Source organism: Corvus hawaiiensis, chromosome 9 (assembly GCF_020740725.1).
Source record: "Corvus hawaiiensis isolate bCorHaw1 chromosome 9, bCorHaw1.pri.cur, whole genome shotgun sequence".
In the NCBI taxonomy this organism is placed as follows: Eukaryota; Metazoa; Chordata; class Aves; order Passeriformes; family Corvidae; genus Corvus; species Corvus hawaiiensis.
The window spans coordinates 19,773,011-19,794,817 of NC_063221.1; the positions used below are offsets into that span (position 1 = coordinate 19,773,011).

Sequence of the window (21,807 nt, forward strand, 5' to 3'; positions counted from 1 at the left end):
TTAAAGAGGAGTTACTAGTTATTAATTAAAAACAGAATTATGGAGCTTCCAAAAACAAATATTGAAGTTCTTGATATTTTGTTTCTTGTCTCCTCCTGAGTTATTTTTGTACCACTTCCCTTCCATCTTGAATAATATAATCTTTGTTTCCTTTACAAAATACTTCCATTGTTTTCCACTGCATTTAATTTTCAGAATGGAAACATGACCTAAGAAGAATATTGTTGTCTGTCAAGATGAAACACAATGCATTCTTGTGATATATTTCCCTTGTTCTGTCCCTATTTCTTCTCTATTTCTAGGCAGATATTTGTGGTCATTTTCAACAATGTAAGTAGTGAGGCATTGGAGAAAGAACAAGAAAAATGACTGATTTTTAATTGCCGGGCTTAAATACCTTGAATATGGTCTCAAGTGGGATCAAAGGTGGCAAGAGTTTCATTACCCGTAATTAAAAAGAAAGAAAAGAAAACAGAAATACAACAAATGAACTGAAATGGACCAGAAAATGGACAGGGAAAATTGATCTATTTCTCTCACTGGTATTAAGGTCAAGCAGATAACGTGTTTTAATACTCCATTTTCTTGTAGTCAGAACTTACTCCACTACTATTGCTGGGCACTGGTTAAGTCCATTCTCCATTTTATTAACTTATCCTTATCATAAACTGCTAAGCTTGGCTCCTAGTGAACTTTTCTGTGAACTCTGCCAAAGTTCAGGGCCTGAAGTCAGAGATATGTCTTACTCCTTTCCACAGACTATTCCTACACATTGCAGAGTGTATTTCAGGGAAGTCTGTCAGCAGTAATCTCATATTACCTCCTCTAGATTTTTTTCATCTCCTCACTGTCTTTACTTTTCTTTGTGGTCAGTCCACATGTGCCTGTGGCAGTATTTGTCAGGACCTGCTAAGTGGGTGGCTGGGCCAGTTGCATCCTGATGAATGTGCAGGGAGTGCAGGGAGGTCAGCCACAGGCGTGCTTTGCAGTGCAGGCAGCACAGGGCCAGATTGCTGTACAGACAGAGGATTAACTATGTGAAAATACAATTCAGACAAGACCCTTGACAAATTTTATGAAAATGATCTACAGTGAGGAATTTGACGAGGCGCTCAGTGCTGCAGTCAGCACTAAATCCCTTGTATTTTACAACCCAATAATCAACCTGCTGCTGTGATTATCAGAGTGGAAGAGGATGAGTGGCGAGAGTAAGTGGCTGTTGGTGTGGTGCCCAGACTTACCAGGGCCCTGAAGCAGCTCCACCAGGAAGCTATCCCCATTTGACATCCATGTAGTCTAAGAAGACAATGAAGATTTGGGGAAAAAGAGATTCATGAAGACCTTTATTCACTCGCCTTTGTCGTCTATTTACTCTGATCAGAATCCTTTCTTCACTCTTTTTTTCTACTACCCCAAAGTCAGTTAGGAGATCATTTAAGATTTTCACCTGACAAAAAAAATGTCATCTAACAATCTACCGCTTTACCAGCATTGATTTATTCTCTCAGACACAACTGTCACCAGCTCTAGGACTACCAACTGTTTCACTGTTCACAAAATATCTCTAAGAAAATGTCTTAGTTTTTCATTTCTTTTTGTTTCCTTTCTTTTCTTTAGAAAAAGTCCCATTTCTCCCCAGGAGAAGACAAAATTTTTTGGCAGATTAAAAGTATTATATCTGTAAAGCCGGCAAAAATAGCAAACTTGGGTGAAAATATCACCAAATCACTGGCTTTTTGAATTTTAGAGAAAGATTTTTTTTTTTTTTCCCAGTTCCTTTTCAGTTTATGGTGGCTCTTTGGCATTTTTAATAAATCTGATACTCCTAGGGAGGCATGAAATCCTGAGTGAGAATTCCTCTATTAAGAATTACTACACCAAGACCATGTATGAAACCTGAGACCTGTCCAGTCTTTCTTGTGCTTTTCATTGTATCCTGCCTGAATTGCTGTGGTTCAAGAGCTCTTATCCACTCCAAACCTGCAAAGAAGGGAGCAGGCAGTGCCCTGGAGACCATTGCATAACAATGGACTGAATGGTTTCCAAACCAAACAGGATATTAAATAATACAGATATTGAGTAAGTTCTGCCAGTTCAGCTTGACTGCAAAACGAGAAATTAGGATTGGAAATGTTCCTTGTCCTGTAACTGCTGTCTCACCCTCCAGAACTGGCAATGTGATAAAGAGGTACAGCTGAGGGTTTTTCACTTGCTTTTTCGCTCTTAAGTGTCTTTCTCCCTAGGATGAGATTCAAGTTAGCAACCCAAGTCTATCCTTTACTTTATCCTCAACTCTTCTTTTTCTACTAAAGTCTTCATTGAGCCCAGCTCAGATGGACTGGAGGATCCAGTTTGGAGAGGTAGTTCTTGTTGACATGTTCTGCTTTTGTCCTTGTCTGTTGAACTATTTGCTCTAAGATGTCACTTGTCACAAATTTAAGGGTCACAGAAAATCATGTTTCATATGGATAAGATTATTACTGGAGGAAAGTGTCAAGGTTATAAAGGTTAGATGTGTTCTTTCATCACCACAGAATTAGGGGAGTGCAGTGGAGGGAAGAAATAAATATTTTCAAAGGATAAGTTAGTCTGCACACAAGAGGGAATTCCAGTGTTTCCTTTTGAGTTATTTAATGCAGTGGCAGAAGAGTGCTTTTTTTGTAAGGAAATTCAACTTCTCAGTTGCTAGGAAAAGTTGAACTCTTGCTCTTCAGTGACTTCGAAAAGATTTAAGGATCACTGATCAATGGCCGTGCTTTCATGTACATGAGGGGGAGGATATCTGATTAATGACCTGTGACACAAGCTTCACCTGTCCGTAGGAATCTGCATACCAGCTGAATACTGAGATGACAAATTAACAAAGCATTTTGTATGGCCTTCACTGAAAAAACCTATGGGGTCTGGAGGTCAGTTTAGCAAGTGCAAATGCATGGTTATTTTTAATTACATATAAGCTGCTCTTATCCCCTGAAATATTAGAGAGGGAATTTTGCCATCAAGTTTGAGTGTGGACACACTTCTTTTTTCTTTTATTGGCCTGGAGATTTTCCCAGTGTTAATACTTTAAGAATACAGCTCCACAGCTTTTTTTTTCTGCTTTTTTTCCTACCTTTTTTTTTTTTTTTTCAATTAATGTGTTACAACTGACTCCTTGTTTGTAAGCCTGAATCTAGTCTTTTGTTTAGTGAGGATAGACAGATTAGACACACTTCTAAATGACCTATTATAAATCGTAAGGGCTGTGTTTAATTGGGAAAAAAAATAACAGCTGCTTAATTTATGGATATGCACAACAGGACAAACAATTTCAACATGGCAAGCAGAACACTCATCATGGATAGAGCTGGCATAATTTCCTCATGTGTCACAGTTGCAGTAGGAATCCCTTTCTTTTGGAGTTAATTTAGTACTTTAGAAAGGTGCCGGATGGGGCCCTGGAGACAGCAGCCCTGGGATGGGTGCAGCATCAGGTGCAGTGCAGGTGGCACAGGCAGAGACCTGGCAGCTTCTGCTCCAGCATGGATTTGCTCATCCCATGGGGAGGGAAAATCACCAAAGGAGAGAAAATGAAGGTGCCAGTGTCCCATGGCCTGTGATCTGAGATTGGCAGCAGTGGTGTCCATTTTGAGACAGAAATTTGTCCACTGTAAAGAGCTGGGTTCTTCTCAGATTATAGTGAGCACTCAGTAGATAGTAATGAAGCTTTTGTCACTACACTGGCACCTTCTCTTTTGTGAGGAATATGCTCATTAAAGAAATAATGTTCATTTTAACCCATAGATTTGATATGTGCAGGAAAAGAAAGAGCTAAATGACTGGAAACACGACTTCACAGTCAGGTAGTCCATACCCTCAGCTCTACATAAGCATTGTGCTGCACTCATTAATCTTTTGTGAGTGCCTTTCAGTAGATTATTAGGAAACATCTGTTTAATATTTATTATTTTATTTCCTTATTATTTTATTTCCTTTCTTTTATTCTCAAAATATTCTCCCTAGGGGCAAAAACATGTGTAGTGGAAGCTATGATTTTGACAGTATAATTGTTTGTATTGATTCTTTTCTCTCTTTTCATTTCATTTCTTCTCTTTTCTCTTTTCTCTCTTCTCTTTCTCTTTCTCTTCTCTTTCTCTCCTCTCCTCTCCTCTCCTCTCCTCTCCTCTCCTCTCCTCTCCTCTCCTCTCCCCTCCCCTCCCCTCCCCTCCCCTCCCCCCCTCTCCCCTCTTTCCTCTTTCCTCTTTTCCCTTCCCTTCCCTTCCCTTCCCTTCCCTTCCCTTCCCTTCCCTTCCCTTCCCTTCCCTTCCCTTTTTTAATAAGTATTTCATAAATATTGTATGATCACAGAAGTGCACATTGAATTTATTTCTGCCTTCCATCATTGGGGGTGTTCTGTCTTCTAAGTAGATGAGTCGTAACTCCCTTTCTGAGCTTTAGGGTACCGAAAGAGCAAAGTTGTATTTTAAGTTGTTGAACCCAAAATTTAATTTATTCTTCTAAAAATCTTGGCCCCAGGCTACTGTTTGTCTTGAAAGTAGTAACTGAGATTTTCTCTTGCTTTAGGAGTCAAAAAGAAGTCACTGTAAGGGAGGATAGATTTGCTCAGGGCAGCTCATGTATTACAGCATGTTGTACTAATTGGAGTTTCCTAAGGTGTGATGGCTTCATGCCCAGGAACTCTATGGCTATAATCCAGCTGAGAGGTGACGCATGTAAATAACCAAAAGCTGGGCTTCGTCTGCCAGGATAGGATGGAACCTTGTAGCAATCAGTGGTAATAGAAACTGCTGCTTATGGGTAGTGCTGTGTAACTTAGTTGCATCAAGGAATCCATATCTCTCAAGCTACGTAAATAACTGGCTAATTTGGGGCACACTTTCAATCAAAGAATTCACCTTCCTTCATATTCTTTGTAATTCCTCCCTCTGCCTCTCAGTGCTCTGTCTTTTTTAGATTCAAATGCAGCCTGCTGTCTTTATAAATGAATTGATTTTATCTAAGCACTTTGTATACTGGAATTGTGCTAAAACAGAAAAAGCTGAATATGATCGTTTTAGTGACATACAGCTCTAGATGATCTGACAAATTCTCCTTGGTGATTGAGAGTAATACAGAAAATGACTGGAGAGAATGGAGTTGTGTGGGATGCCACAAATGAATACAGCAAAAAAGAAAATCATTATGACTGTTTGAGGAGAATTAAAAGCTGTGTACTCTTGTCACCTCTTTCAAAAGATAGCAAGATATTGTCAGGGAAGCTGGTGTTGAATGCATTTGTGCAATAAGTGTGAATGTCTTCCACCTATTTACAATTAAATATCCATCTCAATTTCTAAGCAATTTTGGTGCCATGGTTCAGGTCTACTAAAGCTTCTTTCAAGTCTAGAATAGTTTCAATCCTTTAATGCATTTACAGTTAAATTTTGTCCATCTCATCTTTGAGCCTTTTAAAATATATATTGATTATCACTAGATGAAGCTGAATGGGATATTCAGGGTGATCCTATCAGTGACACCTGGGAAATAATGGCATATTTGAAGAAGGAAGAGAACAGTCTCAGTTTGTATTGCTGACTGGCAATTATACCAGAAATCAAAGGGGCTTCTGTCCTTTAACCATCCACACACAGCTCTGGCATTCCCTGGTGTGCAACTCAGTTCTTTGACTCATCAGCCTTGCTACCATTGCACTGCTTTCATTCTCCACAGCTAGATTATTGGTAGTTCTTGTTACAATGATGCATTGATTGCTTCAGTCAGGAATGTCCTATGGTTGTGATTTTTTCTGTTTTTCTTAAGACAGGAAAGATCCTTGCTGAATCCAGGTGTTGCAATGCAGGATGTGATGTGTGATGAAATGCCAGGACTGAAGACAAACTATTATTCAGCAGCTCTGGGCAGAGCAGCCCTCGGGATTTGGGAAGGCCTTTCAATGGATGTCATCTTTGAGTGTAACAAGGTGGTAAGTGTGATTCAAGTCCTTGCCATTATTGAGTTCTCTGTTTCAAAACAAATCTTTACTATAATCAATAATGTCTGAATAACAGCATCTTGTATTGCCTAATTTCAAGGGTGTCCAATGAGTCAAAAAAATGTGAATCAACCATGGATTTAATTATATAATCTTCTGTCTTGGTACATCTCATCTGGATAGAAATAGACAGGACTGGATATTTTCTATAAAGCCTTGTCTTACAAGATTTCTAGCTTCATCAGGAAGGTTCATTAAGTACTTAAAAGTTAAGAAAATTACTGGACCTCCCAGTCCTCTGAGACTAACTTTTTCCCAGCTACAGAGACCAATAAATATCTGTATCATATGTTGCATTTCATGAGAAAACAGTTGGAGCATTTTTTCAGTCTGTGGGTACTTAAAACTCTGTGCAGGATAACATAACATGTGAATTTGGGGGCCAGGCCAGTATACCCTTTCTTTTCCAGCCTTTAATTTTCAAGCCAAACCTGTGTATCATACAGATCAGTGTGTGCATTATTTTATAAAGTCTGGTGTGCAAGTCTTAGAAGTCATTGAGGTGAACTATTAAACTTGCTTTGGTTTCGAAGGCAGGTCCATGTATTTAGAAGGACGCAGTAGGCTAGAACTCATAAAAAGAATTTATCAATTTTTATTGTTAATTATACCCTAAATTATTAAATAATGGAATTTTCTAAATGCAATTTATTTTTTACCACCTGTTGCTGCTAGTCAGCTTCCTGTGCAATTTAGACAAAGGTAAAGGACTGATGCTTTTATTTTCTGTGCTACATAATACTGTATTGTTTGTGTTCACATATAATGCAAAGCAATGTCAAAAATCTAACAGATATTGTTTTAAATGGTATCATTACCTGTGATGATGTTACACACATCGATTAGTATGAAAACCATAAAAAGCTAGATCAGCGTCAGCACAATTTCTGTGGGAAATTTCCTATTATGTAATGGACAGCATTACCTTTTAACATGCAAGTATTCTGCTTCCCCTAGTCTTAGGAATGAATTTCTTCTTGTTGAGAAGGACTAGTGCCATAAAATGTGCTATCTAACTTCAATAGAAGGGAAAAAATGATTAAAAAAATCTCATCCAGATACAGACCTGATTATGATCTTTGGACATAATCCAGTGGGAGTTTTTCATGATTATTTTTAAAGTTTAAAAAATGAACTTTAAAATATGATCTGAAAAATGAATACAGAGTACCTTCTTATGCAGCACTGCATTGTAAAAAAATGAAGAGAATGGAAGTTTTCAGCATAATATCTGATAAACTGTAAAACCTGCATATATCAAGCAAACTGTAGTTTATGAGAGGAGGCTTCTTCTGTGCATGTGCATAAGGTACTAAGAGCAGACTCATCATGCTTGAGCATAAATGAAAATTTAATTGACAAGTCCCAAAATTATCTGTGTAACAATATAGTCATATAATTAGTATAAAAATAAATGTGCAAGCCAAGGATTATTATAGGAAATGTAGTTTTACTGTAACAAAGGATTGTGACAGAAAGATACTAAATACAGAAACGTGCTTAGAGTCTGTTTTTTAATCATTCTCCACAAATATTCATTTTACTCACAGTGAAATCCCAGTGGTTTTTTTCTGCAGTGTTAGTGTGGGAAAAGGAGTAGCTGAAGGACAATTGAAAATGGACACTAATATGATAATAATTGAGTAAGCAACCAAATGTCTCATCCTAATAAGAAGAGTAGACGAACACAGTATGTGCTGAAAAGATAGGACTTTTCTCAGCTTTGGCTGTGGTTGTATCTCAGATAGCAGCCTGCCAAAGCAGCCTAAATAACTGGCAGCCAAACTTGCCTGTTCACATAAGGCTCTCCCATTTCCCAGTTCTAATTCGTTTCTATCCCTGTGACAAACACTAATACTATTGGAAATAACTACATATCCACCTGCCAGTATCCTTGTGCAGGAATTTCTGCCAGTCTAATTGAGAAGGAAGTTCTTGGCTTAATATAGGAAAGAAGGTACCTGGTTATTTTAAGATCAGTCTAGAAATTGTCGTCTTGCTGCTAATTCCTATTCTCCACATAATTCAGAATATAATGCTTCCATGTTACGAGGTCTTGCAATGGTCCTGGAGTTATCATCAATCATTAAGGTAAAAGTTAATAGGACACAGTTTTAGAGGAGATAAGTATAAATCCCTTATCTATACAGATATGCTCCATTTTTCTAACATGAGTATTTTGAAATGTTTACTATCTGAACTCCCATCTCATATGACTTATCGCAGTTACCCCTTATACCTAGATCACTTACAGCCTCAGCATGTAGTTGCCACCTGCAATCGCTGCTACTAACCTCAAGCTAAGTGAAACATCCCATGGAATATCTATCAATATAAAGTCTATGCAAAAAAAAAAAAAGCTTTGGATTTCATTAAGATGACACTATTTACTGTGTTTCGGGTTTGTTCTTTGGCTATTGCCTTTTCACTTGTTTATTTCCTGACCTTTCCTTTTATTTTTATTGTATACCTGTATGCTGTTATGTTATTGAATTTTGAAGAACTTCCACCTTAAATATTCAGATTTTAGCCACAAAATGTTGTTTTCTAAATATTGAGCCAAACATACCTTATTTTTCAAAGGACAAAGATATAGTCCCAGCAAAGCTGATCTCTCCTCTGTCACTCTTTATTTTTCAAATGAAGTGGAGCTCCTGCCACAGAATTGAAATTAACTGAAGTTAGTAAAAATTGCCTGGATAAAACACAGTTTAAATTTTGACGTCTATCTTGAAGACAAACAATCTCAGAGTTAAAACATTAGAATGATTTCAGTGTTCTTCTGGAAACATTCCTCCCTTTCATCTAAATTCTTTTATAAACCAAAAGACTTTTTGCTGATGATCTGCCAAATGCATATTTTGGGGTTTTTTTGAGGGATCTGGAGCAGACAACAGATCTGGTTGCTGTCTAGAAGTCCCATGCACACTGGGGATATGTTTTTGGCTCCAGTCAGCTACTTGAAGGATATTCTGGGTTGCCTCTTCTCTTCAGTAACTCCAAATAGATGCATGGAGGAGGAATAATCAGCCACTGGGTCTGCTACACTTAGAGAGACTTGGAAAACCATCACAGAGTTTGGTATATAAGAGAGGGGCTTTTACTCATCAAATGAAAATGGAAGTTCCTTATTCTAGTCAGGACATCTGGTAAAGATATTTGTCCTATGTGATTTTTCACCTGATGTTGTCTGCATAATAATTTTTGCTCAAACAAAAAGTGTTCCTTGAAGTAAGGCAGTTATTTTTAACCTCTAAGGCCAGAAGCAAACTTTTCTGCTAAAAACACAAACACACTGTACAATTTTGTAGAGCCTTTGATAACTGAAAAGCTCTTTAATTTGTTTTAATATTTCCTTTTTTTCTTTCATTCCCCTTTTGCAATTGGTCTTTATGCTAAAGAAGAAGAAGCAGCCTTGGAAAATAGAAGGCAACTGTTTTCTGTAAGTGGTTTTAAGTCATTAGATTTCTTTAGCTCTTGCTCACAGCCCCCCCTTCCCTATTAGAAGAGTTTCTATCTTATGCCACAAGCAAATGTAATTTCTGTTGTTGCTTCTTTGCAAAATCCAATTTGTTATGATGTATTATGCATGCGAGTATAATTGCAGAGGAGGAGTTAAACTGAATGACAGTTTAAAGAGGTGCATTCCTTTGGCTGTGTCACTCACAAAGAGCAGCAAAAAGAAAAGTGGGACAAATTGATGCCCTGATGAAAGTATTAATCTGCTGAGACTTCAGATGAAACAATGGGACTGCCCTAACCAAGCCATAGCCTCTAGAGAACAAACTTATGGCACTGACTTCTGATACAGAGATTATTGTAGCCTCAGCAGCAATATCAGTGCTAAGATCTACTGTATTCTTTGTGTATACATTACTAGCAATTAAAAATGTGCTTGTCAGTAGCAATCTTAGCATAAACCATTTTTTCCCAAGAAATGTGAGAGTTTTATGAGATCCTGTATAATGAGTTATTCTTTTGCCATTTAAATATGTAAAAGTAATAAATAAGAGCAAAATAGCAGGGTGGGTAAGTATTCCAAGTGAAATCTCTTTAAAGAAAATGTGTAAGATTTTCACTGCAAATCAGGATAGAGGTTATAAATACAGCAAATTATATCTTTGTAATTCTGATGCTGGGGAACATGATGTATCTATTAAAATAATGGTAAAGTGGTTTATATTTCTTATTTTCTACAACAAATTATGGTGGTAAAAAAAGAGCTTTTAAAATAAAGCTTTTATTTTTTTATTCTGTATATCACTGAACTACAATTTCTTTGTAGTATTTCAGAGATAACTGCTCTGAAAATATTTGGGCCATGTGTTTCTGCATTGTTTTCTGTGTCTATCCCAGACAGCCAGATCAGATGGCAACAGATGTGTGGTGCAGGAAGATTTCATCAGTAACCTTTGATGCTGACGACTTCATGCTTGAAACTTTCAAAGTTACTCACAGCTGCCTACTGTGGGAAAGGACCCTGCAATCCAGGATAGTTCTTCTTTCCCACTGCCTCTCATTATCCAGTTCCAGGTCTTTGAGCAATAAAATGAATTGATTGTTGGCCTTAAGTAGTTACAGGAGTCTCTACAATACAAAGGTCTGCATGCAATGGGAAAGCAAGACTGATGTCTCATATTCCTTAATTTTGTATGAATCAGATTAGATAAATCAGCTTCTTAAATCTACAAATGATAGTTTTGATGGTTGAGTGGGAATGGGCATCGGAGTAAAACTAGTCAGTTGTAGCATAATATTGGCTCTCTTCAGGAGCACTGCATTTCAGAATAAAATGTCCTGTCCATTTCTCCTGAACATAATGAACTAGGCACTGGAAACTTGCCTGTTATTCCTGGAGTCTCTACTCATTAAGTATTTCAATATTTGTATGTGAAGGTCATCGATTTACCCATTCAATCACACTAAGCTGTTATTTGTGGGAGCTTGGACTTCCTGTAGTTCTGAAATTCTTAACTTTTCACCATGTCTCAGTACTTAAATTCTACATTCCTTATTAAGGTCAGTGGGAAATCTGAGAAAAGTAGGTCAGGTCCTCCTTCCTTGATAAACTAGTTAGGTATGAATACATACTACCAGATAAGAAAGCAGTCTGACGTTGTAGGTGCGACATTATGAGACCTCCCCCAAAACCCCAAAATGGTGGAAACAGGAACTTGTTGGGTTTTGGGGGTTTTTTAAATAGAAATGTCAGTATACTGCCATCACCTACTCTCCCAAGAAACACTGCATTTTTCTTTTTTTTATCTGGATTCAGACAAAATCAAGTCTCTGTATTCTTATGGACTGAATGGGATCCTATGATAATAGTTTTATCCCAGTGAAGATCAATTTGAAGAAAAAGACCTCACACATAAAAGCCTTTTTTGAGTGCTAGTTAGCAAGTCCTTTATAAACAGAGTCTGTTTATTATTTCCGCAGAGTTGTCTTATCAAATCCTCATAGAAATGGAATCTATCTAAAAGTGTCTTTAGAAATTGCAAACAGATACATAAATTGAAGCAAAGTCTTGATATTTGTGAAAATAATCTTTTTACTGGATATTTTTGTACAAAGTGAAATATTATGTTTGGTAATTTCAAAGAGACACTTTAGGCTTCTGTAATAAATAGTTCTGTTATCAACACATGCACAAAAGTCAAGTGACTACGAATTCTTAAAGAAGTGTCATGTACTTCAGCAATAAATATTTCTTAGAGTAACAGAGTCCTGAATAGAATGGAAATACTCAGAAAAGAAAAGAAAAGAAAACAAAACCCTTCCACGTTTTAAGCCCTTTTTTTGCCAGCTACCCCAGCTGGTAAAAAATTAATGTACTGGTATAAGTATTGAATATATTTTTAAAGCTGACACTTGTCTTCCCCTCTCTGTGTAGTGGGCGTGTGAGTGCCGGTCAAGCCACCAGCTCAGGTGAGAGAATTCTAGCCCAGGTAGCCTCACAAAAAGCGCTACTCACAAAGAAAATGTGAAAGAATCAGTATACTGATGCATTTTCAAAATATTCAGCTGCTGAAAGCCCTCCATGTGCCTGCTCATGGCATCTGTGGCAACCAGCCTCAGGATCATGGATCCACAGAATGGAGACTGCCAAGGCACACTATTTCACAGCTGAAAGAAGCATAATTCTCCCTCCAAAGTTCTGGTACTAAGTGTAAAGCTGAAAAAAACAAACAAACAAACAAACCCCATTGGCTTAAGAGTGCCTTTCTATTTCATAGCAGATGAGACACTGCTCATAAAAATCAGCACTGTCTTCTGTTATGGAAATCCTCGTGTACACATCCATCAAGTAAAGAATCTAGCATCTGTAGGATACTCAAGTAATTGATTTCAGAAATAAATAGTGAAATTAATAACAATCAGCCAGTGGTCATTTAGTCCATTTAACCATAGTATTATCTCTAGATATTTTTATTTTTCTGTTCTTTTGCTAGAATTTCTGTTTGAACAGTGTAGTTATTACAGATTTCACTACAAAGGTCACTCATTTGCTCTCACTAGGTGAAACACTTTTGGCCAGATAGCTCATAATACATAGAAGCAGGCAGATAGAAGAGAATTTTGGGAAACCATTAAGTAAGACCTATTAAGTTTGGCTCAACCAAGCTTTTTTTTACAGTGAATAACTTTGTTCTTAAAGCCCAGTACAGAAGCACTGCAATTTCCTGATGATTTCTGTAACTGGAGTCAAAATGCCTTCATTGCAACAGTGGTGAAAGGTGGGACTAATCCCTCCAGCCCACATTGATTTAGACTCTTCCTGCTGCTCTGAATGATCCCTGGTAGTTGGTTGTCCTAAGAAACCATGCAGGATAGATGGGATCATAAGTTTATCAATGTAATGAAATTCAGTGCTCTTTAGGAAGATTCCTTGTGGAAGAAGTAAGGAAATAGAAGAAGATATGGCAGTCTTGCAGTAGGTTATCCATAGAATAATCCCTATGATTCAGTTAAGCCATTTCAAAGGTGATTTCTGCTACCTTTTTTACCAGGGCACAATGAGGAGAGGCTCCAGACATTATTACAGGAAAGTGAATCATTCACTGTTAGGCATCTTTACCTTATTGCTCTACATGTTATAGCTCAAAGAAGAAAAAAAGCACCTTTCTTTTAAAGGTATTGTATTCTTGTTTGTTTTTAGAGTAAGTAATCTGTAAATAGCTGCTGGCATTGTTTTTTCATCTGCTGCTTGGATGGATAGGTCAGTTTGAAAGAGCTTCCTTCCCTGACTTTTAAATATAAGCTAGAAGCGTGGTATCAACTCTGGGTTTTTTAATCTCTTTATTCACACTGCATCATGATATAAGTGAGCATGATTATTAGTAGTGTCTTGTGATATATTAATCACAGGTTAAAAAAAACTGTATCAAGACTTATGGAATTTAGTCTGGAGTGTTTAATCTTGAAAACGCCTCTCTTTAGAAGCAGCTGATAGAATTCTCTACATTTTTAAATACTGGAACTTCCCAAACAAGTTCAGTTTTTACCGTCTTGTACTATAGACTGTAAGTGTCTAAGAAGATAGCAGGATCACAGTTATTAGAGGTTTAAAAAGACCTCTTTATTCATTAAGCCAGCTCTCTTTCAACCAAACCTATGTTGTTTTCCATAGAACATGCACTAGTGCCTTATCACAGGAGACTTCTGACATTGAAGCAGTTCCACAGAGCAGCACTACATTAAAGACATTCAGAAGCCAAGTGTGGGTTCCAGTGGATCACAGCCTCTCACCGAGGCTTTGACCTGGAGTCAGCCCTCACAGTCAGGAGCAGATCAGGACAGAGCAGTCCCATTGCTCTCACTTGCAGGTGTTCCACAGGCCTTGGAGCAGTTTTGAATGTGCTGTGAATTCCATACAGGCCTTTCAGATATCCTGTGCCTGGGGACCCCCCCTCACAGTGGGAGTCAAGGCTGGGCACCCCTGCCAGCAGCAGCCCCAGGGACATGTGTGCTGTTTGCTCCTGCACTTGGCCTGTGTTGGGGCTCCAAGCAGCAGCAGTGTAAGTACATCAGAGCATCTCTGGGACAATGGTTTGGTAGGAAGATTAAACAGGAATCCAACCCAAAACTCTGCCATTTGTCATGCGGAATCAGGGCCTGATTCAAAACTAGACACTTTTCTCTTACTTTCTGTGCCTTTATGATTCATCTGAGTTTATTTTTTTGTTCTGAAATTTATTAAAAGAAAGAGTGTGTATCAAAAGGGAAACAGGTTTCAAAATGTTAGCTTTGAAGCTTGTAATCTCCCACAGAAACCCAACTGAAACTTGCAGCGTGGTTTGCCCCACAGAGGGGGTGAAAACATGATTTGGAGCAGCGTGACAGTGGCTGTCAGCTCCAAATTCTTCAATTAAAACGAAAATCCTTCTGCCCACAAATTCTGCATTCAATTAGAATGAAAATGTAACAGAAAACTGGATGGATTAAAGAGCACGTGTTTTTCTTTCTCTTCGGTAGCCTAAATTCAATATAATGCAACTTTGTTGTTTCGTTTGTATAGATCTAGTTGCTTGCTTTGGTCAGGCATTTCTGTCCCAGCCTTCTTGAGCTACTGGAGTTGCTAGTGCCTCTTGCATTCTTTCCATGTTGTGCATACAGTGAATTTGTATTATCTATTGTTTGTTCTAAACTTCTGACTTTGTTTTGCCAAAGCTATCTGGTTTTAAATTAGTAATTTTCGCTCCCTCATGCAATTCTTCTAAATTACTTTTTGGAGTACTGGCTATTAATATTATCTTTGATGTTTTACTTTATAGTCTTCCATTTTATTTTACATTTCACAGGTTCCTAGTTGCAAATAATCCTACAGGCAATTTTCTCACATTGCAACTATTCCTTGAAAGATATGCTAATGTAGCAAGGCACTCGCAATACTGGGGGTTAAGTTAATCACCCAAAATGAGCCGTATTACTGTCAGTGGTATATAAAGACATCCCAAAGTGAATTACTAGGCAGACTAGCATTAAAGCTCCTTTATAAAATAACAGAACCTGAAGGTGTGCAGAAGTAAACATTTGTTTCAGAATCTGTTGAGCTAAGGAATCTGGGGTTTGTTTCTGTACTTGAAGATAACAAATGAATACAATGTTTGTGTTGTCTTTAAAAAAAACTTTGCAATATTATTTGAAAAGCCTTTGTGAATTAAAAAAAAATCAAAAATTTAATAATGAATGCCTTTATATTCATATATTTGCACATAAAAAGGTGTTTCCTGCTCTGTGTTCAAACTAAGTAGGGCACACAAATAAGAAACTGATAGATTAAATTACGTCATTTAAAATGAAAATTGCAATAATTCTCATATCCTTAGACTTATTTGCAAGTATCCAGAAGACATGTCCAATAGACATATATCTTAATATGTGCACTTGATAGTATTCACAGTATATGTTTAAACAGACAAATTGAACACTCTATTGGAAATATACCCCCCATACCTAGAACTATCAAACAGGGTGTCCCTCTGCTCTAGCTGGGCACACAGAACAGTTCAGCTGTGCAGGCTGAAGAATGTAGTCAGGATCCGCAGCCAGGTCTGACTTCTGTTGGTTGCATCATGTACAATGCAGCAGCACTGTGCTACATGGACAATAGATTAAGGAGTTTCAGATAGTCTTAATCTGTTCTGTCACAAGGGTACTTTCTCTTTTTAGAGGGAGGCAGAGGTACAGCTCAGGGCTGTGTTTTAAAACAGTGGTACAGCCGTACTTCTAATGATCTAGATTTGTGTTTCCTGTCTGGAAAAAAATGAAAATAAGATTTAGTTACATTGTAGTGATATGCATTTTTATTGGAACAAATATATTACAAAGAATAAAAGATAGGGAGTATGTAGGAAAGGTTTACGTGGAACACAGTATTTATTTGCCATGCATATTTGATATGCTTTCATTAAATACGCAATAGAAATGTCAACATAAAGTGCTGTTTAGATCGTCCTATAAAAACAAACTGCATTGGTATTAGAATTGGAATGCACTAATCTTTGGTTAAATACAAGCCTTATTTGCTATCCAGCAAAGAAATATTTGCTTGAGTGTTGTTAAATAAGCATATATTTAACCTAATTTAATTTATCTTTAATTTATAACGTCTGATGAAGTGATACGGTGTCAGTGTAACCAGCACTTTCCTATACCATCATCTGTCATTACATGGGGTTTTTGCTCTCTCTCACTCATTGGCATTCAATCACTAGCAATTATCACCAGCCCATGCCTAAATTGAAATTATTTTAGCGGTCTTGCTGAACCATGACCAATCCTTCTTACAAAGAAGAAATAGCATCCATCTCTTCAAGGAATATTTTTGTAGCCATACAGTCATCTGACACAACTGTAACAGATAAATCTGTTCACTAGTAAAGTAACATTTGAGATAGATGCCCGCATTTGTGAGCTGGAATTTGAAACTAAATGCTAAACATTTCTAAATTTGGGGATTTTGGTTTGCATTGTTTGATTGCGGTTTTTTTATTTTGCTGGTATATATATGCTGACTTCGAAATTTCACTCAGGTTTTTAAATAGTGCTTATAATGATGGCTAATATATACTGAAAATAGTCTTCTACAACAAGAAAAGGAAGAGTACTTTTAATCAGGATATCCAATTAAGGAATATAAAATATACCATACAGGATTGTCATCCAAACCTTACCTGTACCAGCAGTTTATAGGGAACTTTAAATTGAGGTTTATGCCCTGAAGCATAATAATATCTCTCCCTTATAGCCTTTGCAATTATTTCGTTCTCTGTAATGTAATTGTGGATGTTCCGACTGTCTATGTACCCAGTATTTTGGGAGGAGCCTTACTGCACTATATTATTAACATAATAGTATTTTTAGAAGGAGTTCCATAGGTGTACAATTTATCTAAAAACTGTCTTTCTACAGTCTTTCTGTCGGTTTACCCAGCAAAAGTGCCTGCAGTGAAGTGCGGAGAAACCGGAGGCGGATGTAAATTCAAGCCCTGGTAACAATCTAAGCGAGGCGGCCCCGAGCCCAGCACAGCCAATTTACTTTGCTGAGGAGCTCAGTAAATCAGCTCCTGCTGAGCCCGTGCTGCCGTGGTGCCTGCCGGAGTCCAGGAGAGCGGGGCAGAGCCACCGTGGGGCTCTGCAGGTGCTGCTGTCATTCCTGATGGACTCGCGGGGTAGCAGGGACACAGACACTCAAATCATTGCTTTCCTGTTTCAGTGGGTGGCTTCCTGGGGGGTATGTTCCATCTAAAACTTTCCTATATTTCTTGCTCTGACATTATTGCTATGATTTTTATCTTCTCCTCTTTCTGGCCCCTTTTTCAAAAAGGAACAGCAGATCCATTTTTACTTGGTTTTGCTTTTAGTCTCTCTCCAGTTTTCCACATGGAGTGACCAGAGTAAGAGGCATGTTATCTCCTTCCACGTGCATCGCACTGCTGTCTGTATCTGCCACATCTGAATGTCTCCTGTGTAAAATAAATAACCAGGATGGTGCCCCACAGCCTTTAAGGAGATTTACTTCACATAAAGCCATCATGTGTCTGTGCCCAGGAACGTGCATAGCAGGCTCACTGCGGCACAGTACCCTGAAGAATGTGCATACCACACATGTTCCAGAACTAGGAAGGAGTTACAGTGTGCACAAGCTGTGCTGGGAAAAAATTAAATTCACAAGGGAAACTAGAAATAAATTTTGAAAAATATCAAGAATAACTGAAGTCCAATCATTTTTATAGTCCCTCTCCAAATGTTAGTATACCTTTTTTCTCTCCTCTTCCTGTTCTCATTTCTTCGTCTTTTTGTACTGTGTCCACTGTGAGTCTGACTCTTTAAAAATATGCTTTGATAGAAATAGCATCCTCTCAGCTCATTAAAACCATGCTTCCATGGTTATGCATTGCTTGTGATAGAATAATTCAGCATATATCTTTGTACATGAGAAATACAAAGGAAAAGTAACACAAAATTTGTCTCATTCAACAGGTTTATTAGAGTAATTTATTCTTTTAAATACCTGTTAAAGTAGATACTACTATGAATGGAGCCAGGCAGATAGACAGACATGCAAGGAAGACTTTGTACTTTATTGCTTTGGATGATTGATGAAAAATTATAATCTTTGGCAAAAACTCTAAACTTTATAGGAGGAAAAGGACACAGAAAAAAAAAAAAAGACATTACTGTATTTAGGGATTTCATTACATCCTTCATTAAAGATCAGAACAAAAATGCAGGATTTTAATAATGAGGTATAATTCAAAATAAATTAGACAATTAGAATAAATGCCTCATTAAAATAATGAGATTTGTGTGCTATACAATGGCACTTGTTTTTTCCTCATTCCAAACTACGCAAGTTTTGGTTGATATGTTGAAGTCCCAAAAATGCTGTTCTGCCGAAGGAGGCTTTTATCGAAGCCGTAAGCAAAGACTGGCCTGGAATGCATGGCACTGGTGAGCACTGGGAGCTCCTGTGACTCAGAGGGATGCAGCACATCCTTCAGAGACAACTGGCAGGGTCCCTTAGCTGCCCTGAATGCTTTTTGGAAAAAATGGTGTAAATTTTGTCACTTCAAAAATTATCTTTTGGGGGGAAATAATGCACAATAAAATGGCTGCTAGCATGAGAGGAACATCCTGTCCTCCAGGCTTTTTCATGAAAGAAACACATTTCATTGACATTTGAAACTACCAGAGACACATTTGTTTGCATTCTCATATCACGAACACCTAATCAAAATGGTATGAAGAGGCAGGAAAAACCATTACCAAGCTGAGCCCAAATATGCCCAGTTTCAGCCTCAGAGAAATTTTTAGCCTGAAGTTATAAGCCACTGCAAATAGGTGTTTATAATGGAAGTGCCATCTTAACCTTGTCGGTAGTGGCACTACTGCTTTGCTATAATATCTCCTCTCCTAGCATCTGTGAAATTGTAATCTGTCCTATGGCTGGTAACTGAGGAGATGATGAAACCCAGGGATATGCTCTGAACTACCTTAATTTATCTGTACTAGGCTTTTACTGACACATAAAAAGGGAAGGTGAGCAGTGGGTAAGGGGCTTATGTCAAACAGATGAGTGTGGGAGAAATGGAAACAGGGTACCACATGACTGCCTGCATCAGTTACCAGATTATTTTATCATTTTTCTTTCTCTTCAGGAAACATGCAGCAAAATTGTTCATTATGTTTGAAGGGTTAATCGATAGTATTTGTTTTTCAGTCTGGTGGAGCTACAAGCAAGTCAGTGTAGGACATCATAGTCTCACTAATGAAGATGTTATCTCTGGAAACTTTCTGCGTTACTCAGCATTAATTCCATCCAACTGCCAAATAATGGTATGTGCTACACTGATTCTTTGTAATTAAAATAGCTCTTCCATTACTGCTCTTATCAAGTAGGCATGATGAGACAGAGCTGTAATGCTATCTCTGAAAACAGCTGTGGTAAATATTTTTGTTGTATAACCACCTAGTAATTTTTCTCTCCTAAATCATTTGTTGCCTTACCTAACCTCTTTGTAAATTGGCCAATTGTATCTTTACTCATACAAATTATCTTTAATAGTCCATGGTCCAACAAATTAACTTATTTTTCAGACTGTTATGTTTCTACCTGTTAGCTCACAGTAATGTTTAAGGAGATAGGACTTGGCTCCTTGAATTTCTTTCAAAATTAACCTTTTTCCCATTTGAGGCAGAACACTTAAATATTGGGGCAACAAGTGATATAAGCCTTGAAAGAAGACAGGATTGGCAGAGAAAGCTTTGCTTATGACTGAAGTGGTACCCTGTGTATTTACCCAGGGAGAGGACCAAAAAAGTGTCACTTCAGTCATAAGAAAAGCTGATGAGTATCCTTCAGTCTGCAGGACTGTTCAGACAAATCTGGTGAAGTTTGGATTTGATTCTCTGCAGAAAAAAGGAATTAACAGAAATTTCTGCCATCCAAAATCACTAAGTTTGAACTACTCCACTTAGCCTTTCTGTAGCCAGTTCTAATTTATTTCATGTGCATAACATAGAACAGCTAGAACAAAGGGTTCAGAGGGGCTGTCTCTTGGACACGATGCAGTGCAGCATGTACCTCATCCTCTGGCCTCATTTCCTCAGAAATTACCCTTGCTAATACTCTGGTTTATCCTTGTAATACCTTTTGATTTTCTCACAGCTCTGTGAGTGCTCTTATTCTGGCTCAGGCACAACAGTCATCAGTGATTTCTCAGCACCTCCCATTATTTACATTTCTGCTGATTCTGGGAACTAGTTGGCTATAAGGGACTAAATTTTCCTGTGGGTGTATTGGTTGTTAGTGACCCTGTGGACAGCCAGTGTAGGCAGAGTTGGAGAGGCAGCTCCTGCATGTGAGCATGCACATGTGGTCAAGTCTTAGAACTCTCAGCCTATTTGAAAAGAATAGTTGTATTTACCGGACATAGATGATATTTATAATATTATTTTCAAATACACTATTATCATCTATTTTTTCTAAATTTGAGTATAGAAGTTTATGAAGAATAATATAAAATGGTAGATATTTTGGAAAACAGGAAAAATCCTAAAACAGAGAAGGAGAAAAAGATATAAAATGCTTTTCCCCCCCTCTATCAAAATGAGACCATGCAAACCCAATACAATATCAAATCTAATTTTCAGTAACACTCAACACCAAAGTGACAATTAATTCCTTTCACAAGGATCTGTACAGACTTTTTCCCATATTGTACCTTGTAATAATGTTTGCCTAATCATCAGAAGACTTTTTCAAACTGTTTTGATTTTCTTCTTGGTAGTGAATTTTATTGTTTTTTTAAATTGGCATTACAATTTCAGCTCTCTTCCTGAAAAAAAATGTGATTGCCCTGTAAATAATGTTTAGATAAACTGGTTGCTTATCTGAAATGTCAGTTTTTCTAATACTTGTTAGGACACTGTAGAGTCATTCCAGAATTGCCATAAATTTTTACCATCCTATTTTCTACATATTCTGATGCTCTTGTGCTGTCTGTTATCCAGATGTCCTTCACTACCAAGATAATTCTCTGAATAACTGCAACAATGTTGGGAAATGCCACCTGAAATTGGATGACAAGAGATAATTTTTTTATTTCATGGGTTTACAATAAGCTGTACCCACTTCAGTGGACAAAAAAATGAATGCAGAGACTTTTATCAGCTGTTTGGCTGGCATGTGTTTGCATGTGCCTGAATCCATTTCCTGTTTGCTTTCCAAGATCCTGATACAGAGTGCAGCAACATCCAGTAGCACGAGGTAAGTCCTCTAATTGTAGCTGCACTCTCCCCTCCATGTTAGTGTCTTTGCAAAAATTTTTGTTTGAAACAATCCAGGTGGTTATTTCTTGTCAGTCTGTCTCATGTCATAGTCTCAAGCTATTAGTTAAGAAGATTCCAGAGCTAGAGGTGTCTTCTACAGCAAAAAAATGTAATTAAATACACCTCAGTTGATTTCTCTCTGAAACAAAGAAATAAACACACTAGAGATTCAGGCAAGACAATCCTAGGAGCCTTCAAAATACTTTTATCATTCAAAGTACACAAACCCTTTGCTCTATCTGGCTAGACACAAAAATCCCTGAGATATTGAGTCTTGATTTCTGCTTAAATTCTGTAGCATTTGGCAAATAAATCTATCTTTCTCAAGTTTGAATGCATATCAATATAAAGTATATGTAAATCATACCATTTTTCTTTAGTGAAGCTAGGTTAAAAACATCCTCTAAAAGCACAAACCACAGGAACAGAAACTGAGAGAAG

The 21,807-nt window shown here is 37.5% G+C and overlaps 1 long non-coding RNA gene across 2 annotated transcripts in view; it reads left to right on the forward strand.

Annotated features, from left to right (window-relative positions):
• The first annotated feature begins 5,805 nt into the window (after positions 1–5,805).
• Positions 5,806–21,807, forward strand: part of LOC125329824 — a 44,816-nt gene continuing 28,814 nt past the window's right edge. For both annotated transcript variants that reach the window (XR_007205288.1, XR_007205289.1), the window contains exons 1-4: positions 5,806–5,959; positions 9,433–9,473; positions 19,256–19,371; positions 21,049–21,304. This is a non-coding gene — a long non-coding RNA (uncharacterized LOC125329824). The remainder of the gene's footprint in view (positions 5,960–9,432; positions 9,474–19,255; positions 19,372–21,048; positions 21,305–21,807) is intronic.